The 23550-nt window shown below is 45.1% G+C and overlaps 1 protein-coding gene across 9 annotated transcripts in view; it reads right to left on the bottom strand.

Moving 5' to 3' along the window:
- GABPB1 (GA binding protein transcription factor subunit beta 1) overlaps positions 1 to 16534 on the bottom strand; it is an 82233-nt gene extending 65699 nt beyond the window's left edge. For 3 of the 9 annotated variants that reach the window (XM_053596160.1, XM_053596157.1, XM_053596151.1), the window contains exon 1: positions 11625 to 16531. The gene's annotated coding sequence lies outside the window, so the exon portion shown is untranslated. Of the gene's footprint in view, positions 1 to 2243; positions 2268 to 10499; positions 10799 to 11624 lie in introns of those variants that run through there. The other 6 variants (XM_053596153.1, XM_053596158.1, XM_053596159.1 and 3 more) reach the window with 5 other exon arrangements.
- Between the last annotated feature and the right edge of the window lie 7016 nt (positions 16535 to 23550).

Genomic DNA, 23550 nt, shown 5'->3' on the forward strand with positions numbered 1-23550 from the left:
CTCTTCCTCTCTAGAAATAGCCGGGTGTTGTGGCAGACACCTGTACTCCCAGCTACTCAGGAGGCTGAAGGCAAGACAATCACTTGAGCCCAAGAGTTTGAGGTTGCTGTGAGCTATGACGCCACAGCACTCTACCAAGGATGACAAAGTGAGACTCTGTCTCATAAAAAAGATTTAACTATGATGATGATGAAACAAAGAGGCTTGGTGCCCGTAGCTCAGTGAGTAGGGCACAGGCCACATTCACGGAAGCTGGTGGGTTCAAGCCCAGCCCAGGCCTGCTAAACAACAATGACAACTACAACCAAAAAATATCCGAGCATTATGGTGGGTGCCTCTAGTCCCAGCTACTTGGGAGGCTGAGGCAAGAGAAGCGCTTAAACCCAAGAGTTTGAGGTTGCTGTGAACTGTGTTACCACAGTACTCTACCAAGGGCAACACAGTAAGACTCTGTCTCAAAAAAAAAAAAAAAAAAAAAAAGAAAGTAAGTTCTCCCCCCTCACTTCTCACCCCAGTGAGGCAGCAATGCGGGGTAGGTCCTGGGCTCCCTGCCCACCTGATGCGGGCAGGACAGGGGAGAGAGCGGGGAGCACATGCTTATTGGTTTCAGATGCACTTCTCTGCTTGTGATGCCGTATCTCTGCGTTTCCTTCGTCCTGGTCCTGGTTTTATTGAACACCATGTTTTTAAATAAAAACGATAACACGTCAAAAGCACATATTTAAAAAAAAAAAAAGAAAGAAAGAAACTAACAAAGAAAAACTGGAAGCAGGAATGAGGCTGGGTGATGATAAACCTAAAAGTGATGGAAATTACTAGAGCTTTCCAGTGGAAACATCAAGTAAACTGCTGGAGCTACAAACCTGGAGAGAACACGTTTGGAAGTCATCAGAATATAAAACATCATTCTGAGACAAGACCAAGAGAGGGGAGCCAGGGGTCAAGTACTGATAAGAATAATGACAGTGCTAAGTGGATCATGAAAAGACAACAGAAAAGTAGTAGTAAAAAAAGGAAAATCAGGGCTCAGTGCCCGGAGCTCAGTGGATAGGGCACCAGCCACATACACTAGGCTGGCAGGTTCAAACCCAGCCCAGGCCTGCTAAAAAAAAAAAAAAAAAACAGCCAGGGCTCAGCACCTGTATCTCGGTGGCTAGGGTGCCAGCCACATATGCAGGAGCTGGCAGGTTCGAATCCAGCCTGGGCCTGCCAAACAATGACAACTATAACCCAAAAGTGGCCGGGCATTGTGGTGGGTGCCTGTCATCCCAGCTGCTTAGGAGGCTGAGGCAAGAAAATCACTTGAGCCCAAGAGTTTGAGGTTGCTGTGGGCTGTGACACCATGGCACTCTGCCCAGGGCAATAGCTTGAGACTCTGTCTCAAAAAAAACAAAAAAAAATAGCCAGGCATTGTGGCAGGCGCCTGTAGTCCCAGCTACTTGGAAGGCTGAGGCAAGAGAATAGTTTAAGCCCAAGAATTTGAGGTAGTTGTGAGCTGTGACACCACGGCACTCTACCCAGGGCAACGTAGTGAGACTCTGTCTTAAAAAAAAAGGGAAAACCAGGATGACATACTAAGATGTAGGGCAAGGAGTTAAGTCTCAGTAGAAATCAGCCATAACATATACTGGCTGAATAAAATCAGAATAAAATAAATAAAGCCAATACTATTGACGAGAAATAAGTCCTTTCAAGTAACAGTCTAAATATGATTATTTCAAAACTACGGTAAATTAGGAAGGAAGTAGTTAAGCTGAAGGGAGCAATTGCTTAGTAACTCTGTTTTTAAAAATTTTGAAATAAGTTAATGAATTGAGGCAGATAGCTAGAAAGAAGAGTAACAGTTAATCAAAACTGAATTTTTTCTTCCAAAACACAGGGCTCTCTACATATTTGAAGGTAAGAAGGAAAAATCATTGCAGATAATGATCGATATTACCAAAGAGGATAAGTTAACTGTGGCAGCCAGATTCCTGAGAAAAGCAAAAGACTGCACTCAATTTACAAGAAAAGATAAAATTATAGAGATTTATCAAGTGACAACAAAACAAATATCATTGTCACCCTTACACCCTATTTTTACTTAGGTAGAAATGAATGGCATCTACTAAAAGTTAATGAGGAAGAAGAATATGAGGCAACAGAAAAATGAGACTGAAATGATTGCTAAAAAATAGTAAGGGCCCATATGAAACTGTTCAGCATAAATTTACAGTGCCCACCGAATCTTCATTATTACTCACCTTCCTCCACAAATATGTTGTGACCTGTGAGGAAAAAAACAGAAGAAATCGATGGCAGAAAAATCTGACAATAAGAGCTCAGTAAGATATGAAAGTGACTGATGTCAAAGTACAGGCTATATTAACAGACACAGCAATCAACTAATTGTTTTTGTCCATTGGGCTGCTGTAATGAAATACCACTTACAAACAACAGAAAATTAACTTTCCACAGGTCTGGAGGTTGGGAAGTCCAAGATTAAGACGCTGGCAGTTTAGGTGCCTAGTAAGGGCCAGCTTCAGCCGTCTTTTCACTGTAACCTCACATTGTGGATCGGGCTATCAAGCTCTTTAGTGTCTTTATTAAGAGCATTAATCCCGGCTCAGTGCCTGTGGTTCAAGCAGCTATGGCACCAGCCACATACACCTGAGCTGGCAGGTTGGAAACCAGCCCGGGCCGCCAAACAATGACGGCTGCAACCAAAAAATAGCTGGGCATTGTCATGGTGGGCGCCTGTAATCCCAGCTACTTGGGAGGCGGAGGCAGGAGACTCGCCTGAGCCCAAGAGTTGGATGTTGCTGTGAGCTGTGATTATACAGCACTCTACCCAGGGCGACAGCTTGAGGCTGTCTCAAAAAAAAAAAAAAAGATGATATTTGGAGGTGAGGCCTTTGGGAGGTGATGAGCTCATGGGTGGAACTCTCATGAATGGGATTAATACTCTTTTTTTTTTTTTAGATAGAGCCTCAAGCTGTCACCCTCGGTAGAGTGCCGTGGCATCACAGCTCACGGCAACCTCCAACTCCTGGGCTCAAGTGATTCTCCTGCCTCAGCCTCCCAAGTAGCTGGGACTACAGGCGCCCGCCACAATGCCCAGCTATTTTTTGGTTGCAGCCGTCATTGTCGTTTGGCAGGCCCAGGCTGGATTCAAACCTGCCAGCTCAGGTGTATGTGGCTGGCGCCTTAGCCGCTTGAACCACAGGCGCTGAGCCACCATCATCTTTTTTTTTTTTCTTAAGAGAGTCTCATTTTGTCCTCCTCAGTAGAGTGCTATGACGTCACAGCTCACAGCAACTTCCAGCTCTTGGAATTAGGCGATTCCCTTGCCTCAGCCCCAAGTAGCTGAGACTATAGACATCCACTACAACACCCAGTTATTCTTTGGTTGGAGTTGTCTTGTTGTTTGGCAGGGGCCCGGGCTGGATTCAAACCCGCCAGCTCCCATGTATGTGAGCTACAGGCGTCCAGCCATACTAAATATTCTTTTTTTTTCAGACAGAGTCTCACTTTGAGTCACCCTCGGTAGAGTGCTGTGACGTCACAGCTCACAGCAACCTCCAGCTCTTGGGCTTAGGTGATTCTCTTGCCTCAGTCTCCCGAGCAGCTGGGACTACAGGCGCCCTCCACAACGCCCAGCTATTTTTTGGTTGCAGTTTGGCCAGGGCTGGGTTTGAACCCGCCACCCTCAGCACATGGGGCCGGCACCCTACTCACTGAGCCACAGGCGCCGCCCAACGCCCGGCTATTTTTTTATTGCAGTTTGGCCATGGCTGGGTTTGAACCCACCACCCTTGGTATATGGGGCTGGCGCCCCACTCACTGAGCCACAGGCACCGCCCAATACCAAATTTTTTTTTTTTTTTTTTGGTAGAGACAGAGTCTCACTTTGTTGCCCTCAGTAGAGTGCTGTGGCATCACACAGCTCACAGCAACCTCCAACTCCTGGGCTTAGGCGATTCTCTTGCCTCAACCTCCCGAGTAGCTGGGACTACAGGCGCCCGCCACAACGCCTGGCTATTTTTTTGTTGCAGTTTGGCCGGGGCTGGGTTTGAACCTGCCACCCTCGGTATACGGAGCTGGGGCCCTACCCACTGAGCCACAGGCACCGCCCAATACCAAATATTCTTAATGCTGCTTGAGCTACAGGCGTCAAGCCATACTAAATATTGTTACTGCCAAAGCCTATTACCCCAAGAGTTTTGAATAGTGAACTGTGATTCTATAGTAATTGCTAACACTTACTGAGCCACATTTATTGTTGCTTTATGTGCAACAACTCAAATTTAATACTCCCAACCACCATAAGGTAGATATTATAGTCCCATGTTACAAAGGAGGAAACTGAGGCATGGAGAGATTTAAGTAAATTGCCTAAAGTCACATCAATACATAGTGACTATTTTAAAATATTATGCGTAACACCAAGCATGGTAGTTCACACCGATAATCCTGACACTCTAGAGAGATCACGCCAGGAGGATCATTTGAGACTAGCCTGAGCAAGAACAAGACTATCTCTGAAAAATAGAAAAATTAACTGGGCATGGGAGGGGGCCATGAGGACATTACTGCTGCACTCTCTAACCCAAGGCAACAGAGCTAGGCTCTGTCTCAAAAAGAAAACAAACAGGGCGGCGCCTGTGGCTCAGTCGGTAAGGCGCTGTCCCCATATACCGAGGGCGGCGGGTTCAAACCCGGCCCCAGCTGAACTGCAACCAAAAAATAGCTGGGCATTGTGGTGGGCGCCTGTAGTCCTAACTACTCAGGAGGCTGAGACAAGAGAATCACTTAAGCCCAGGAGTTGGAGGTTGCTGTGAGCTATGTGATGCCATGGCACTCTACTGAGGGCCATAAAGTGAGACTCTGTCTCTACAAAAGAAAAGAAAAGAAAACAAACAAACAAACAAACACAGATAAGATGAATAAAACACAAGAAAACAGAGCTGATCATGGTCACGTGGTAGGAGTCAGTGATATTTTCCTCTGAATTAACACACTACTTCTACTATGGTAATAGTAAGGAACCAAACTTAAAAAAAACATATTCAGGCTCAGCACCTGTGGCTCAAGTGGCTAAGGCACCAGCCACATACACCTAAGCTGGCGGGTTCAAATCCAGCCTGGGCCTGCCAAACAACAATGATGGCTGCAACCAAAAGAAACAGCCAGGCACTGTGGCAGGCGCCTGTAGTCCCGGCTACTTGGGAGGCAGAGGCAGGAGAATCACTGGAGCTCAGGAATTGGAGGTTTGCTGTGAGCTGTGATGCTATGGCACTCTACCTAGGGCAATAGTCTGAGGCTCCATCTCAAAAAAAAAAAAAAAAAAAAAATTTTCAAAGGCCGGGTGTGGTAGCTCACATATAATCCTAGCACTCTCGCAGGCCGAGGCAGATGGACTGCCTGAGCTCACAGGTTCAAGACCAGCCTGAAGAAGAGCAAAATCCCATATCTAAATATAGCTGGGCATTGTGGCGGGTGCCTATAATCCCAGCTACCTGAGAGGCTAAGGCAAGAGAATCACTTGAACCCAAGAGTTTGAGGTTGCTGTGAGCTGTGAGGCCATAGCACTCTACCAAGGGCAACATAGTGAAACTGTCTCAAAAAAAAATACTTCAACACACTTCATGCATTTACAAATTCTCATTTATGTGCAATTCCCAAAATAACTTGCATAAAATGCATAGTAAAGAATCCAAATTTAATGGCCTATGCCAGTATCTCTAATTTTTTATTGAAAAACATTTTAATCTTATTAATTATAATACACAATAATCCATATTCATTGTATAAATTAGAAAATTTGGATAAGCAAAAAGAAAATAATCACCTATAAAACTACACTCAGAAATTAGCCAGGCGTTGTGGCGGGCGCCTGTAGTCCCAGCTACTCGGGAGGCTGAGGAAAGAGAATCGCTTAAGCCCAGGAGTTGGAGGTTGCTGTGAGCTGTGTGAGGCCACGGCACTCTACCGAGGGCCATAAAGTGAGACTCTGTCTCTACAAAAAAAAAAAAAAAAAAAAAAAACTACACTCAGAAATAACAATTTGACACATATCCTTCCAGATATCAATATATTTTGGGTTTCTTAACTGAAATTGTATTATGGTTTTGTTTGCTATTTTTGTTCCTATTCGTGCTTTCCTCCTGAAGAGTCATATTTTTCTATCTGCTTTTTTCTCTTACACACACCAAGACACCTTTTCATGTCTTTACATTCTTCTGAGGATATTATGATTGGATAGTGATCCACTGTAGGGATATGCCGTAACATCACTGTAAAACCTTTAGGTTGTTCACAATTCTGCAGCACGGAGATCAAGAGGACTGGCTCTGGAGCCACACTGGCTGGATTCAAGTCCTATTCCTACCACTAACTCAGCTATCTTGGGGAAGTAACCTCATTTCTCTATGTCTGTTTTTTCTAAAAAATGGAGATTACACTACCTATTTCATGTGATTACTATGGGGGTTACCCAACAGTGTTATAACTGGTATGCTCACAGCTAAATCCTCACACACATCTTTATTACATAAACATAATTTCCTTCAAATGGGAATTTCCATGCCTATTTTTAAGGCTTCTGAGTCCACAAAACTACAACTTAAAAGCCCTTCATCAAAGAGCCTTTTCACTTAATATTCATTTTACTTTATCCAAGAATGTGAAAACTATGATCCGCTTAAGGTAACCAACTCATTTCACTCTATTTGCTTTTGATCTTCCACTATGTGTCGGCAAACGTAGATATATTTCATATCTCCAAGTTTATAGGGAACTTGAAGACACCTACCCCAAATCCTCCTTGAACACATCAATTCTAGTCTGATTCCCGAATGTGGACACTATCAGCAAACAGAGACAGAGCAATCCATTCCATTTTTACAGTTTTGAGGAAATTTCTCTTGGAAAATAGTTATTTAACTTCTACCCATAGATCCTAATTCTTCCTGGTCAGATCAAACCTGATCCCTCTGTGTGACAGAACCTCCAAATTTAAAGGTGGCTACTATTACTTAAAGAAGCCTTCTCTACTTTAAGTCAGACATCCATATATGCTCTATAGTTCAGTACCTCTGAAACCTGGGTGTCTACATGTATTACCTCAGGAACTTTATAAAAATAGAGGGACTTTACCTAACAATTGCAATTAGTGTAACCTGGCTTATTGTACCCTCAATGAATCCCCAACAATAAAAAAAAATAAAAATAAAATAGAGGCCCAGGTCCTCTCCTACTTAAGCTTGGGCCTCCATGTGTTGTTTTGTTTTGTTTTGTTTTTTAAGAGACAGAGTCTCACTATGTCACCCTCGGTAGAGTGCTATAGTATCACAACTCACAGCAACCTCCAACTCTTGGACTTAAGCATTCTCTTGGCTCAGCCTCCCAATTAGCTAGGACTACAGGCTCCACCACACACCCGGGTATTTTTGTTGTTGTAGTTGTTATTGTTGTTTGGTAGGCCTGGGCCAGGTTCGAACCCACCAGCCCTGGTGTATGTGACTGGTGCCTTAGCCACTGAGCTACAGGCGCAGAGCCCTCCCTGTATTGTTTTTATAATTTGATCTCCAAAGTGGCTCTGATATAAAGTTTGAGAATGGATACAAAGTCTCGGGTATGGTGTGACAGCCTGCTACCTATAAAGCTGACACAATATCCCACATATATTACAACCAGTACAAAGTAAAGTGGTACTGGGCAGCACCCATGGCTCAGTGAGTAGGGTGCCGGCCCCATATACCGAGGGTAGTGGGTTCAAACCCAGCCCCAGCCAAACTGCAACAAAAAAAATAGCTGAGCATTGTGGCAGGCGCCTGTAGTTCCAGCTACTCCGGGAGGCTGAGGCAAGAGAATCTCTTAAACCCAGGAGTTGGAGGTTGCTGTGAGCTGTGACGCCACAGCACTCTACCAAGGGTGATAAAGTCAGACTGTCTCTTAAAAAAAAAAAAAATGAAGTGGTACTAACACCTTGTTCTTTCTACCTGCTGTTCTACCAACTTGGAAATTACATTTTTAGAAATACGACACAATCCCTGGTTGTCTAGTAGTCAAGAAAAAAAATTGCACATTTCGTATGAATCAACACTATTGTGTAATCCATTAAAATGATTAAGTCTTTTCCACATTTTCCATATGTGCATTAAAATTTGAGGCCCTGCCAGTCTTTACAATTATTCCTATTAAAAGGTAAGTGAAGTAGGGCTGAGAGTTTTAGGTTTCTACTTCTAAATATGTCAATGGCCATGCATATGGATTTATCCTTAGTGTAGAAATCACTTCCAGGTTAAGCCTCCACACTTAATACATGGACATATTCAGGTACACTACTAGCCTACCAACTGAACTGAGAGCTGACTGTACCACAGGATCTTCACTGTGCAAAGCATAGCCTCAACACTCAACACTATGAAGAAAAAGAGAGCCCCTAATACTAATCTCATCTAGGACTACATGTGCCTTGTAGAGACCATGAAAGACAAACATCTTCAGAAAACTTAAGTATGATACTAATTATAGCTGTCCCAAAGTAGACACATTAATGTCATAGAAACATTGATTACTACTTGGAAAGACTTGTGGCCAAAGAAATGATATTCATTAGAAAACCTGGTTGCCCTTAACTTCAACTTTGTTTGGGTTTGTTTTTTTTTGTTTGTTTGCAAAGTGAGAGAGAAAGGCGGAGGCCATCAGTAAATTCATTTGCAGGTAACTTGCAAAGCAAGAGATAAGGATCTTACGCTCTCTCAAAATTCATGAGTCAAAATCTCACTTAACAGTTCTGAACTCCTCATGACATGTTTGCTTTACCTGTTACTATTCTAATTTACAAAGTACTTAAGGGAAAAAGAAAGCCATTCTACAAGAGATGTGGGCTGCACTGTAATCTTAGCACTCTGGGAGGGAAAAATGGGTGGATCACCTAAGCTCAGGAGTTCAAGATGAGCCTGAGCCAAAAGCAAGACCCACATCTCTACTTGGAAAAAAAAAAAAAAATTAGATAGGTATGGTGGTGGGCACCTTTAGTCCCTATTTAAAAAAAAAAAAAAAAACAGGAAAACTGGACAGGCATGGTGGCAGGTGCCTATATGCCAGATTCTCTGGAGGCTGAATCAAAAGGATCCCCTGAGCCCAAGAGTTTGAGGTTTCTGTGAGCTTTGAAGCTAGGCTACTCTACCCAGGGCACAGAGTGAGACACTGTTTCAAAAAAAAACAAGAGAGAGAGAAAGATGTGGCTCATTATATAGATACTTTCTATTTTCATTTGAACAGCAAACATTAAAAATACACCTGGCATTCTCTAACAATTACATGAAGAATGACCAGATGCTTCCTGTTGATGGAACAGTAGAGAACTACTGACTGACAGATTCAGTCTAGAGTTCACAGAAACAACTAGAAACAAATTTAGTTTCCTTTCAAAACCATTAGTGTAAGCATGGCTTCAAATTTTTACACATAACAGTGTAATTGTCAGCCAATCTAGAATACCCAGATTGTTTCAGAGACTGAGACAGAGGACTCTAAGGAGTCCTTATGTATACAAACTATTCTTCCTTTCACCAAAGGTTTCACTGCAGAATTCCCTCTAAATCTGGAGCACTTACAGTGTTTTGAAAGTATTCTAAAGATAAAAATTAACATACAAATTTTCAAAAGCACATCTAATACAGAATTCACTTTTTATTTGTGTACACCAATAAAAATATATACCTTCATATCACTCTAATAGATTCCTACAAGAAAACAAAAAAAAAAATGTACTGTTATTAAAAACTGAGTTTATTCACTTAGAACATTTCCAAACGTTCCTGAGGCTCCAGGATCACATCCAGATTATGCAATCTTTATCTGTGATAGTTTATATACTTAACTACCACTTTTTTTTTAAAGTTAGCCCAACAAAAAAGTATAGGAATCAACTTTATCCATATTCTTAAAATGTTGTCTTGCATAACAACCTGATTTGACTTGTATGGTGAAAGCAGGAAAGGATAACACATTTCTGTTAAAAACAAAACTATTAAGTGTACAGAGTTTTCCAGAAGTTACAAGGTGTGAAACCCACAATAGACTGAAGAAGTATGTTTAAGAATCTAGCTATCTTCTATTACACCAGACATTAAAAAGATCTGTACATGTCACTTCTGCTTAAATGTCATTAGTGTTAACATGAAATGGCTTTTTGTTTTTGAGAAATACTTAGAAAAATTAAGAAAGTGAGATAATGTCGTTTTTAACTTCCTTAAAACTCAAAAGTCCGAGCCTGAATATGGAAGTGCCAAAACTCATGATACTTGCACGTTAGTGAGAAAAAATTTAAACCAAGCCGGGCAGGTCGTGAGATAAACGATATGCAAAAAAATGTCTGACTACTAACTTCTGCATAATAAATTAAGAGTGCATCTTTAATCGTGATGGCAAAGTACTTTACAAAGATCATTTATGGACTAATTCAAACCTTCTTCTAGATACAAATTGTACTTCAGAAAGTAACTTGCCTGAGTGTAGACAGCAAACCAGTCTGAAGGGAGAAGTTAAATATTTCCACATTACCAAGCCCCCTTCAGAAGTAAACTGTAGTCTCTGCCCCTTCTTTGAACAGATGTCTGCTCGCCAGTCCAATCAGGCTTAAACAGAGTATGTACCAGAAAGAAGCGTGAAGTGGGAAAACACACAAAGCAGGCCTCTATCATTCCTTTGGTTTCAGTTTTCACGATGCACCCTTGAGGATAGGCATGCTGCTTCAACACAGTTGGAGAGCTTCAACGAAAACACGCTAAATACACCACTGATTAACTGTGCCCAGGCAGAGATGACCTGGCAAAATTCTCAACTTTCCCGAAGCCATGCACTGGCGGGTCTCGGCGGCAAAGCCTCTGTGGCACAAGTCTCGAACATTCAGAGAGGCAGTCTTCTTCCCCTCAGGACTCCAGTCCCCGCGGCCGAAGCTGTCGTGGTGGCCGCCCCACGCGGTACAGGCTGGGCTCTCCAGTTAACCCTGTCCCGGCCATCCGCTCCCGCGGCGGCCCGAGCGCCTCCCCGCCCCGCGGGCCCCGCGGGCCCCGCAGCACAGTGCGCCCAGGCCCGGCCGCCCCTTCCCTGCTCCGGAGAATCCGGCGGGCCCGTCAGGCCGCCCAGACAAAGGGGCCAGCGGCGCCGGGGACCGAGGCCGGGCCGCACCTGCCTCTCTCCTTCTCTCGCCCATCGCCCTCCTCCCGGCGATCTGAGAGCCCCCGCCGTCCCGGAGCGACCCCATCGCCGCCCCAGCCCGGGGCTGCGGCCTGGCCCAGCCGGGAGCAGCCAGGAGGCCGCGGCATGCCGGGGCCGAGGAGGGGGCGGCGGCCGCCACCATGTCTGCCCGCCCCTCCCAGAAGCCGGGTGCCCAGCGGACAAAGCACGGCGGCGGCGCGGGCGGAGCTGGCGGAGCGGGCGCCCAGGCCGACCCCGCCGACCCCCGCGGAATAAGCGGGGCCAGGAGCCCCGGAAACCCGGCGCCTTAATGCAATAAACAGGAAATCGCGGGGATGATCTGGGTTCCGGGGGAAGTGGAATTATTTTTTACCAGCGAAGAGATCAACTTCCACATCCGGTGGTAACAGGGCCCTACACAGACCCGCACTGACCTGGAAAAGCTTCGGGAGCGGCAACGGGGAGGCAGCAGGAGGTGGTGCGAGGACCCAAGGTGCCTCGTACCCGGCCGGGCTGACGCGGCCCCGCTACACACAAAGCGCTTCAGCTGCACAGGGCGCTATTTTCCGAAAATGCCGCGTCTGGTCGGCGCCCAAAATCCCCACCGAAAAGTCCCCCGTGCTGCGCGCGGAAGGACACATGGTGTGCGAGTGAGTCAAAGCTCCCAGCATCCCTCCTCGGCCCGGCCTTCGTCGGCCCTTTGCCCTAGGATTTTCCGCATCTGCAGTCGTCCCTAGAGCCCACTCCCACCGACTTTCCGACCCCATTCCGGCGGGAGAAAGGAGCGAGAGGGTCTGACTTTTCTTTTTAAAAGAAGGGAGGAAAATATGCCAATTCTAGTGCTTCAGCCACACAAAGAAGACGGCGGAATGATCCACTCTTTGCGACCGCAAGTCCCGGCTCGCCCGGCGCCTGCGCGGCAGCGGGGATGGGAACTACAGCCCGCCATGTGCGCGGCGGAGCTGCGGGGCGGTAGCGGAACCTCCCCGCTTCTTTCTGCGGTGGGTAGGAGTTTGGAAACTAATATGCCAGTGCTACGCTTCGTTATCTCCCTGACTTGACGGTTAAAAGACAGTCTGCGGAATCTTTGGAACTTAAGCTTGCCCATTGGGCCGCCTGGGAGAATCTTGGGAGACGGAAGGGCAACTGGGAGGGTTAGGATGTACCTTAAAGTGACCCTAGATTCAACTAGGCAGGCTGGAACTGGAGACCCTGTAGAGGTAGCAGGGAAAGAACTGTAAGAATTCGTCTCCACTTAGCATAAGCTGAGTAGGTTTATAACCAGGATGTACATACTCAGGTAGCTTTTTTTTTTTTTTAACATCTAATGGTGCCTCATACTTCATACATCCTCGTAACTGAATTCCCTTAGATATCTGTCACCCCAGGTAGAGATATTACCAGTGGCTGGAATGTCAAAAGATTTTGTGGTGTTGCACTTTATTAAGAAAGAATTCGGCTCGGCGCCTGTATCTCAAGAGGCTAAGCGCCTGCCACAGACACTAGAGGTGGTGGGTTTGAATCCAGCCAATGACAACTCCAACCCAAAAATAGCCAGGCATTGTGGCGGGCGCCTGTAGTCCCAGCTACTTGGGAGGCTGAGGCAAGAGAATCGCTTAAGCCCAGGAGTTGGAGGTTGCTGTGAGCTGTGATGGGACAGTACTTGTACCCAGGGCGACAGCTTGAGGCTCTGTCTCAAAAATTCATAAGGCTTTTACTTTAGGAATAGTGATTTCCAAAGTAAAAGCCTTATAAATTTACATGTGATTTGGTGAGGAACGCGATACCCTGAGAAGTTTTTATCAGGAGAGCCAGCTTTCCTAACCTACTAACTGAACTTTTGGTATCTTCTAATCTGAGATTTGGGAATATCTAAGACAGCACTAAGAGTTTGATCCAGGAGAGGTGACAAACTTAAATGAAATCCTCATTGCCCACTGATTATGTGTGGCCTGCCATAAGTAATCTTTCTTCACTTACCTTTTGTAATGATGTAGTAAAGATTCATAGTCTTTGTACAACTTACATTGTGCGTCACATAGAAAAAAAAAGTGGCATAGGAGCCATGGTCTGTTACCTTTTGATTTAATATTTTTATTTCAGTTGATGAAATTTTGATGTCACCTTTATTTGTAACATGTTTACTTGAATAAACATTCAGCTAAGAAGTGCTATAGAAGCCTTACCCACTCACCCCCAGTTGGTTTTATGCTGTAGAATGTAGAAGTAAATAGTTATCATCAGTAGAATGATGAGGGAAAACTGCTGAATACTGCAGAATCTCATAAAGAAGGAACCCCTTACTAAAGGAATGGAATGGAATGGGACTTGAGAAGCAATTAGCTTTAATAAGGGAATTGGGGAAGGCCTTCTAGAAAGAGGAAGCAGTAAGTATAAAGGTTAGGAGGCAAACACTAGGGAAATTGGGTAAGGATATCTTGAGGTGCTGCTTTACAAGTCTACTCAGGAAGACCTTGAATGTCCTGTGCAGAAATCAGCTCTTGAGATCCAAGAGAAAGCTATTAAAGATTTCAACCAGAAGCATTGTAGGATTGAATTTGCATTTTAGATCACTTACACAAAAATCCAAAGCAAGGAAAATAACAGCCTGTGAGAGATTAATGACTTGCTCTGAGGTAGTGGCAAATAGAGAAGAAAAATGACCAATGTGGTTATTAACAGCTTGGAGATTTGATTCACTAGATAATGGAATGACTCCCAAGTGTGTTAGTGGAGCATTTTGGAGAATGGAAATGTCTTCACCTATGTTAGAAACAAGGGAGAGGGGCGGCACCCGTAGCTCAGTGGGTAGGGCACCGTCCACATACACAGAGGCTGACACATTTGAACCCGGCCCAGGCTTGCTAAACAACAATGACAGCTGCAACAACAACAAAAAAATTAATTTACAAAATAGCCGGGCATTGTGGCAGGCACCTGTAGTCCCAGCTACTCGGGAGGCTGAGGCAAGAGAATCACTTAAGCTCAGGAGTTTGAGGTTGCTGTGAGCTGTGACAGTATAGCACTCTACCGGGGGTGACACAGACTGTTTCAAAAGCAAGAAAAAAAAAAGGAGGAGGCCAGACATGGCAGCTAACACCTATAATCCTAATACTGGGAGTCACTTGGGGGAGGATTGAGACCAGGAGTTTTGAGACTAGCCTGAGCAAGAGCAAGACCCAGTCTGTATTGAAAACAGAAAAACCGGGCAGTGCCTGTGGCTCAAACGGTTAGGGTGCCGGCCCCATATGCCAGAGGCGGCGGGTTCGAACTCAGCCCCGGCCAAAAAAAAAAGAAAACAGAAAAACCTAGCTCCGCATTGGGGTAGGTGCCTGTAGTCACAGCTACCCAGAAGGCTGATATAGGAGGATCACTTGAGCCTCAGAGGTTGAGGTGAGCTAAGTGCTTGCACACTACCCAGGGCAACAATGAGAGTCTGTCTCAAAAAACGAAAGAAGGGAGGAGGATATGCATTAGGGAAGGAAGAAAGTTCTCTTTGGATGATGTAGAATTTTTGTTTGTTTGGGGGGTATTTTGGAGTTTTTTTAAGAACAAAGAGCCAGGCACGGTGGCTCACACCTGTTATCCTAGCACTCTGGGAGGCCAAAGCAGGTGGATTACTTGAGCTCAAGATTATGAGACCAGTCTGAGCAAAAGCAATATAGCTGGGTGTTGTGGACTCCTGTAGTCCCTGCTACTCAGGAGGCTGAGCCAAGAGAAACTCTTGAGCTCAAGAGTTTGAGGTTGCCAAGAGCTATCATGCCATAGCACTCTACCAAGGGCAACAAAGTGAGACTCCTATCTCAAAAAACAAAGTTTAGAGCACACCAAAGAGTTAAAAGTGGATTTCTTGTGAAGGAAAAAAGGTGAGAGACCAATTATGTAGAATTTGAAGAGCCAGTGGCCAACCAAGCAGATAGATGTAGTCAGCAATTAGATGTTTGTTCATGCAACACCTGTTGAAAGAGCACCCATGCTGTGACTTGGTGGCAGCAGAACAAACTAGAATTCTTGCTCTTGTTTCTAGAGTGGAACAGACTAAGGACAGAAGAAGGGCAATATCCCATACTAAGTTCATGAAGGAAAGTAAAGGGTGGTTGGATGTGGGTGGCACTCGTAGCTCAGTAGGTACTGACTTTGTCTCAAAAAAAAAGTGGTTGGATAAAGTTTCTCTGAGGGAGAGTGAGCAAAGTTTAGGTGGTATTCTTTGAACTAAGTCTGCAAAGGAGTTAAGGGAAGTATGTAAAACCAAAGGAAATAGCAGATGAGGAGTTTGTTGTGTTAAGAAATAGCAAGGAAGGGCGGCGCCTGTGGCTCAGTCGGTAAGGCGCCAGCTCCATATACCGAGGGTGGCGGGTTCAAACCCGGCCCCGGCCAAACTGCAACCAAAAAATAGCCGGGCATTGTGGCGGGCGCCTGTAGTCCCAGCTACTCAGGAGGCTGAGGCAAGAGAATCGCTTAAGCCCAGGAGTTGGAGGTTGCTGTGAGCTGTGTGAGGCCACGGCACTGTACCGAGGGCCATAAAGTGAGACTCTGTCTCTACAAAAAAAAAGAAATAGCAAGGAAAGGCTCAGCGCCTGTAGCACAGTGGTTATGGCGCCACCCACATATACCAAAGCTGGCGGGTTCGAACCCAGCCCTGGCCAGCTAAGCAGCAATGACAACTGCAACAAAAAATAGCTGGGTGTTGTGGCGGGCGCCTGTAGTCCCAGCTATTGGGAGGCTGAGGCAAGAGAATTGTGTAAGCCCAGGAGTTGGAGGTTGCTGTGAGCTGTGTGATGCCACGGCACTCTACCAAGGGCCAAAAAGTGAGACTCTGTCTCAAAAAAACAGAAAGAAAAAGAAATAGCAAGGAGGGCCAATGTGGCTGAAATCTAGTGAGCAAAGGAAGGAATGGTAGGAGATGAAGTCTGCAGCCTTGATAGGTTGCCATGGAAGCCATCAAAGACTTAAGGAGTAGAGTTGCAAGGACTACGATAGAAGTAGTAGAGATAGAGAAAGCAGATGGATTCAAAGTATATTTATTTTATAATTAGAGGTACCCTCTCTTGCTAATGAATCAAACGTGGAGAGTGAGGGAAAGGGATGTATCAATAGAAATTCCTAGATTTGGGGCATGATCATCTGGGTAAAATTAATTGATTTAACTTTAATAATGTCTTTTATTTAGCCCAGTTTATCCAAATATTATCGTTTCATATGTGTTCGGTATTAAAAAACTAAATATTTAAAAGTTTTCTTTTAATTATTTTTCTCATTACTAAGTATTTGCAATCTGGTATATATTTTATCCTTAAACATGGGTCAGAACTTGATTGCATAAAATTTCCAGTTGAAAAAGTAGATTCAGGGCAGCGGCTGTGGCTCAAAGGAGTAGGGTGCCGGCCGCATATGCCAAAAGTGGCGGGTTCAAAGCCAGCCCCGGCCAAAAACTGCAAAAAAAGAAAAAAGAAGTAGATTCACATACCCATCATTAAAGTTAAGATTGAAAATTCAATTTCTACAGCTAAAGCTCCAGCCACATACACCTGAGCTGGCGGGTTCGAATTCAGCCCGGGCCTAGCAAACAACGACTGCTGCAACCAAAAAATAGCTGGGTGTTGTGGTGGGCACCTGTCATCTCAGCTACTTGGGAGGCTGAGGCAAGAGAATCGTTTAAGCCCAGGTGTTGGAGGTTGCTGTGAGCTGTGATGCCATGGCACTCTATCCAGGGTGACAGCTTGAGGCTCTGTCTCAAAAAAGAAAAAGGATATGTTCTTTTTAGTGCGGCACCTGTGGCTCAAAGGGGTAGAGCGCCGGTCCCATATGCTACAGGTGGCGGGTTCAAACCCAACCCTGGCCAAAAACCACACACACACAAAAAAAAGAAAATTCAATTTCTAAATTAGCTTCATTTCACTTTCTATACTTCAAGTAAGGCTAGTTGCATCCATGTTGGGCAGTGCAGTCTAGTGGGATAAAGAATTAAGTACTCAGATTTTAAAAATTGTTTGGAACCAGCTCTGGAAGGCCTTGGATGACAGGTTTCACTCTCTCAAGACTTGACAAGGGGAACAATGAATGGCTTTTGAGCTAGGGAGTGACACAACATTGTGCTCATATCTAGAAAGAGGCCACTAGGTGGCCAGCTGGTGACTTTAGGACCAGAGCTACTCTTCAATTGCCTGCATCCTCACCAAGCCCCCCAGATTCTTGTCTCTCTGGCCACAGAGCAGTTGGTGGCATCATCATAGCTCACTGCAACCCTGCAACCTCAAATTCCTCCTTCCTCAGTCTCCCAGGTAGCTGGGAGTACAGGCATGTGCTACCACACCCAGCTAATTTTTTCTATTTTTAGAAGAGACTGGGTCTTGTTCTTGCTAAGGCTGGTCTTGTGTTTCTGACCTCAAGCAGGCCTGGGCCTCCCAGGATTGCTAGGATTGCAGGCATGAGCCACTGCAGCCAGCCCCTTCAATTGCTTGGACTTCATCCCTGTGGACTCAGAAGTCTGGTTATTCAGTGATCTTAAAGCTTTGCAACCGAAAGTGTGATCCATAAGTCAGTGCCACTCTGCAAGACCTTTGTTACCTCTCCAGGACAAGACATTTATAGAAAGTAACAGAATTTAGAAATTAATAGCAGTTTAACCTTTTGACTTGCCTACAACACCTTGGTTTTCAAACAGTATGTTTGCTATGGACAAAACCAAAGGCGTTTAAGGTGTTTTTTGGCTGGGCGAGGTAGCTCACACCTGTAATATTACCACTCTAGGAGGCCAAGGTAGGTGAATTGCCTAAGCTCACGAGTTCAAGACCAGCCTGAGCCAGAGCGAGACCCCCATCTCTAAAAATAGCCATGCAAGGCGGCGCCTGTGGCTCAGTGAGTAGGGCACCGGCCCCATATGCCGAGGGTGGCGGGTTCAAACGCAGCCCCGGCCAAACTGCAACAAAAAAATAGCCGGGCGTTGTGGCGGGCGCCTGTAGTCCCAGCTGCTAGGGAGGCTGAGGCAAGAGAATCGCGTAAGCCCAAGAGTTAGAGGTTGCTGTGAGCCGTGTGACGCCACGACACTCTACCTGAGGGTGGTACAGTGAGACTCTTGTCTCTACAAAAAAAAAAAAATAGCCATGCAATGTGGCAGGCGCCTGTAGTCCCAGCTACTTGGGAGGCTGAAGCAAGAAAATCTCTTGAGCCCAAGAGTTTGAGGTTGCTGTGAGTTATGATGCTACAGCACTCTACCGAAGGTGACAAAGTGTAACTCTGTCTAAAAAAAAAAAAAACTGAACGGCAGCGCCTATGGCTCAGTGAGTAGGGCGCCGGCCCCATATGCCAAGGGTGGTGGGTTCAAACCCAGCCCTGGCCAAACTGCAACAAAATAATAGCCGAGCATTGTGGTGGGTGCCTGTAGTCCCAGCTGCCTGGGAGGCTGAGGCAAGAGAATCACATAAGCCCAAGAGTTAGAGGTTGCTGTGAGCTGTGTGACGTCAAGGCACTCTACCCGAGGGCAGTACAGTGAGACTCTGTCTCTACCAAAAAACAAAAAACTGAAACCAACTTGGGTGAATTATTTGATTTGTAAGAAACCAAAGACTATCTAGTAATTCGCCATGTGTTGTAATGGTTGTTGACATTGCTGCATGCTTCAATTAGCATGTTTAGTTTCTGAAAGCTCCAGGGACAAAGGGTTAATAGACTGATTCTATGTCTGCAGATCTTATAAAAATTTAGGAGATTGTAATTTTTTTTAATTTCTCTTTTCTAGTACTTTTTGTCATGTTTAATAAAAGTATAATTTTTAACCACACATAATTTTGAAACGTGGAGACAAAAAAAAAAATATATATATATATATATCTCCTAAAATCTATTTTGGTTTTGCCTGTTTTTGAACTTTGAATTTTCCAAAGTAGTCATACTATACACTTTCCCACCAGCAGCATGTAGTTGCAGTAACTGCAACTCTTGACCAACATTTGGCATTTTGCTGTTTTTGGCTGGGGTTGGGTATGAACCCGCCACCTCCAGCATATGGGCCTGGCGCCCTACTCCTTTGAGCCACAGGCACTGCCCCTAAGGATATATATTTAAGTAATAAAATTCTATAAAGAAAGAAAGGAACAGGCGGTGCCTGTGGCTCACAAAGTAGGGCACCGGCTCCATATACCCACGGTGGCGGGTTCAAACCTGGCTCCAGCCAAACTGCAACAAAAAATAGCCAGGCATTGTGGTGGGCGCCTGTAGTCCCAGCTACTTGGAAGGCTGAGGCAAGAGAATCGCCTAAGCCCAAGAGCTGGAGGTTGCTGTGAGCTGTGATGCGACAGCTCTTTACTGAGGGTGACAAAGTAAGACTCTGTCTCTAAAAAAAAAAAAAGAAAAGAAAGGAAATAGCTTCAAAAGGGGTGGTGCTTGCGGGGGAACTAGAAGTGTTTGGCCCCACCAAGTGTCACTAAAATTTGATGTCCAGTGTTGGAGGTAGAACCTGGTGGGAGGTACTTGGGTCTTGGGGGTAGATCCCTCATGAATGGTTTGGTGCCATTCAGGGGAGTGAGTGAATTTTCCCTCTTAGTTCCTTAAAACTGATTGTTGCAAAGAGGTTAGCACCTCCTTCTTTTTCTCACCTCCTCTCACCATGTGATCTCCGCACATGCCAACTAACCCTTTCACCTTTTGCCCCAAATGTAGGCAGCTGTAGAATTGAAAGCCAAATAAACATTTTTATAAATTACCCAGCCTCAGATATTTCTTTGTAACAACACAAAGCCTGGAGGTTATGTGGGTGTTCACTCTACTAAATTGAGCTGTAGGTTTTTGGAGGGATGTACTTTTCAGCATGTGTATTATATATTTCATGGTCAAAAAATTTTGGGGGCTCAGCGCCTGTGGCTCAAGTGGCTCAGTCGCCAGCCACTGGCGGGTTCGAATCCAGCCTGGCCTGCTAAACAACAATGACAACAGCAACCAAAAAAATAGGCATTGTAGCAGGCACCTGTGGTCCCAGCTACTTGGGAGGCTGAGGCAAGACAATTGCTTAAGCCCAGGAGTTGGAGGTTGCTGTGAGCTGTGATGCCACAGCACTTTACCCAGGGTGACAGCTTGAGGTTCTGTCTCAAAAAAAAAAAATTTGTTTTTTTGGTGAGTTTTTTCCTATTATTTTTTAAAACTCTCCTAGGCAACACTAGATACACACTATCAACTATTATTTTCCTGACTGAGCCAATTTTTTGTAAATCTATACGGAAAGCCCAAATTGGGGAATGATAGTCCCAGGGGGAAGGAGATACGGATTCACATACAGACAAAGGATATTGGAGAGGTTGAGATGACCTGGTAAGGGGAAAGAGCACAGTGGTTGGCGCCAGGAGCCACAAGTTCAAGTCTTAACTGGTTTTTATTCTAGGTTCTACTCCTCTGGGCATGTCTTCTAACTTTTCTCATCCTTAGGGGAGTGGAGTAGATGAAGGGATAAAACGAATTTTTTTTGTTCATAACCCTTTGCTAGCTTATTAAAATATCATATAAAATGTTTATAGATGTCTTATTCAATGTGATGGGAAGAGGAAAGGAGTTAAGGATGACTAAGATTTTGAGCCTGAGTGATGGAAATAATAGCATGAAAGAAAGGAGAAAATTGAGAGGAGGAGGAACAGATCTGGAGAAAGATAAATTGTATTTTTTTTTAGAGACAGAGTCTGGGTTTGTCCCCCTCGGTAGAGTGCTATGGTGTCACAGCTCACAGCAACCTCTAGCTCTTGGGCTTAGGCAATTCTCTTGCCTCAGCCTCCCAAGTAGCTGGGACTACAGGCGCCTGCCACAACAGCCGGCTGATAAATTGTATTTTGTACGTGTTAAGTTTAAGATGATGGCAGAATATCAAGGTAGAATTTCTTTCTTTTTTTTTTTTTTTTTTTTTGTAGAGACAGAGTCTCACTTTATGGCCCTTGGTAGAGTGCCGTGGCATCACATAGCTCACAGCAACCTCCAACTCCTGGGCTTAAGCGATTCTCTTGCCTCAGCCTCCCGAGTAGCTGGGACTACAGGCGCCCGCCACAACGCCCGGCTATTTTTTTGTTGCAGTTTGGCCAGGGCTGGGTTTGAACCCACCACCCTCAGCATATGGGGCCGGCGCCCTACTCACTGAGCCACAGGCGCCGCCCAAGGTAGAATTTCTATACAGACAAAAAAGCTAAGGTTTGGTACTCTGAAAAAAAGGTCAGAATTGGTGATAGAAAATGAGAAGCTATGAGCAGCACCTGTGGCTCAACAGAATAGGGCACCAGCCCCATATACCGGAGGTGGAGGGTTCAAACCCATCCCTGGCCAAAAAAAAAAAAAAAAAAACTGCAAAATAAGTAAATAAATAAAAATAAGAATCATTTAAAAAAAAGAAAGAAAGGGCAGCGCCTGTGGCTCAGTGAGTAGGGTGCCGGCCCCATATGCCGAGGGTGGCAGGTTCAAGCCCAGCCCCGGCCAAACTGCAACCAAAAATAGCCGGGCGTTGTGGCGGGCGCCTGTAGTCTCAGCTGCTTGGGAGGCTGAGGCAAGAGAATCGCGTAAGCCCAAGAGTTAGAGGTTGCTGTGAGCTGTGTCACGCCACGGCACTCTACCGAGGGCGGTACAGTGAAACTCTGTCTCTACAAAAAAAAAAAAAGAAAGAAAGAAAGAAAATGAGAAGTTATACATGTACATGTAATGATTAAAACCATGGGAGTGAAGGAGATCAGTAGGAAAGAATGTATATGTGTGTGTTTTTTTTTTTTTTGAGACAGAGTCTCGCTATGTTGCCCTGGGTAGAGTGCTGTGGCATCACAGCTCACAGCAACCTCAAACTCTTGCCTCAGCCTCCCAGGTAGCTGGGACTACAGGCTCCCGCCACAACGCCTGGCTATTTTTTGTTGCAGTTGCCATTGTTGTTTAGCTGGCCCGGGTGGGGTTCGAACCTGCCAGCTTCGTGTATGCGGCTGGTGCCATATACCACTGCTACCGGCACCGAGCTGTAAAGAATATATTTTTAAAAATAAAGTACTGAGGGCGGCGCCTATGGCTCAGTCGGTAAGGCACCGGCCCCATATACCGAGGGTGGCGGGTTCAAACCCGGCCCCGGTCAAACTGCAACCAAAAAATAGCTGGGCGTTGTGGTGGGCGCCTGTAGTCCCAGCTACTTGGGAGGCTGAGTCAAGAGAATCGCCTAAGCCCAAGGATTTGGAGGTTGCTGTGAGCTGTGTGAGGCTACGGCCCTCTACCGAGGGCCATAAAGTGAGACTCTGTCTCTACAAAAAAAAAAAAATTAATAAAGTACTGAAGGACAGAGAAGAAAAGGTAAAGGGAGGAGAGGAAATGAATATTTATTGAGCATCTGTTAAAGTGTGCCAGCTGCCTCATTTGTTCCTCTCAGATTCCAAGGTAGCCAGTTGTCCCAATTGGTAGACACACAGCAAGATAAAGAACCAGCACTGAAAACCAGCTTGATTCTAGTTTATTCTGTGTATTACACCGTTCCTGGAAAGCCAAATGTCTGTTGCAGGTGGCAGTGGGGAGAATTTGAGTCAAAGAAAAGCCCTCAGAGTAGTCAGGTGTTGTGGCAGGTGCCTCTAGTTCCAACTACTTGGGAGGCTGAGGCAAGAGAATCGCCTAAGCCCAAAAGCTGGAGGTTGCTGTGAGCTGTGATGCAATAGCACTCTACTGAGGGTGACGAAGTGAAATTCTGTCTCTAAAAAAGAAAGAAAGAAAGAAAGCCCTCAGAGTACACACTGGATTTTTATATTTTGTGTCCAAAGGGTTTCTAGAAGCACCTGCACTCTTCTGTCTTATGCTTGTATGAGTGGGTACTTCAGACACAAATTTGTGTTCTAAACCTCTGGCAATAAGAAAAAAATCAAAATAGTAAGTGTAAAAATCAGTATGATGAAAACAAACCTTGTACTAAACTCTAGCTAGTTTTTTTCTTTGAGACAGAGTCTCAAGCTGTCGCCCTGGGTAGAGTGCAGTGGCATCACAGCTCACAGCAACCTCCTCCAACTCCTGGGCTTAAGCGATTCTCTTGCCTCAGGACTACAGGCACCCACCACAATACCGGCTATTTTTTGGTTGCAGTTGTTGTTGTTGTTTGGCAGGCCCTGGCTGGATATGAACCCGCCAGCTCTGGTGTATGTAGCTAGCGCCTTAGCTGCTTGAGCTACAGGCACCGAGCCTAGCTAGATAGTCTTACCAGGCAAGCACTTTAAATCTGTAGGTTTGAAAAAGAAATGGGAATAACTTTCTCACTATACGATTCAATGTTGTTACTGCTTTATTTGTGTACTGCCTGAAACTAACTTGAGCATCACCAGTGATACTGGTCCTTCACAGTGGGAAACACTGGAATGATACAATTTTGTTCACTAGATT

The sequence above is a fragment of the Nycticebus coucang genome, chromosome 6 (genome assembly GCF_027406575.1).
Source record: "Nycticebus coucang isolate mNycCou1 chromosome 6, mNycCou1.pri, whole genome shotgun sequence".
In the NCBI taxonomy this organism is placed as follows: domain Eukaryota; kingdom Metazoa; phylum Chordata; class Mammalia; order Primates; family Lorisidae; genus Nycticebus; species Nycticebus coucang.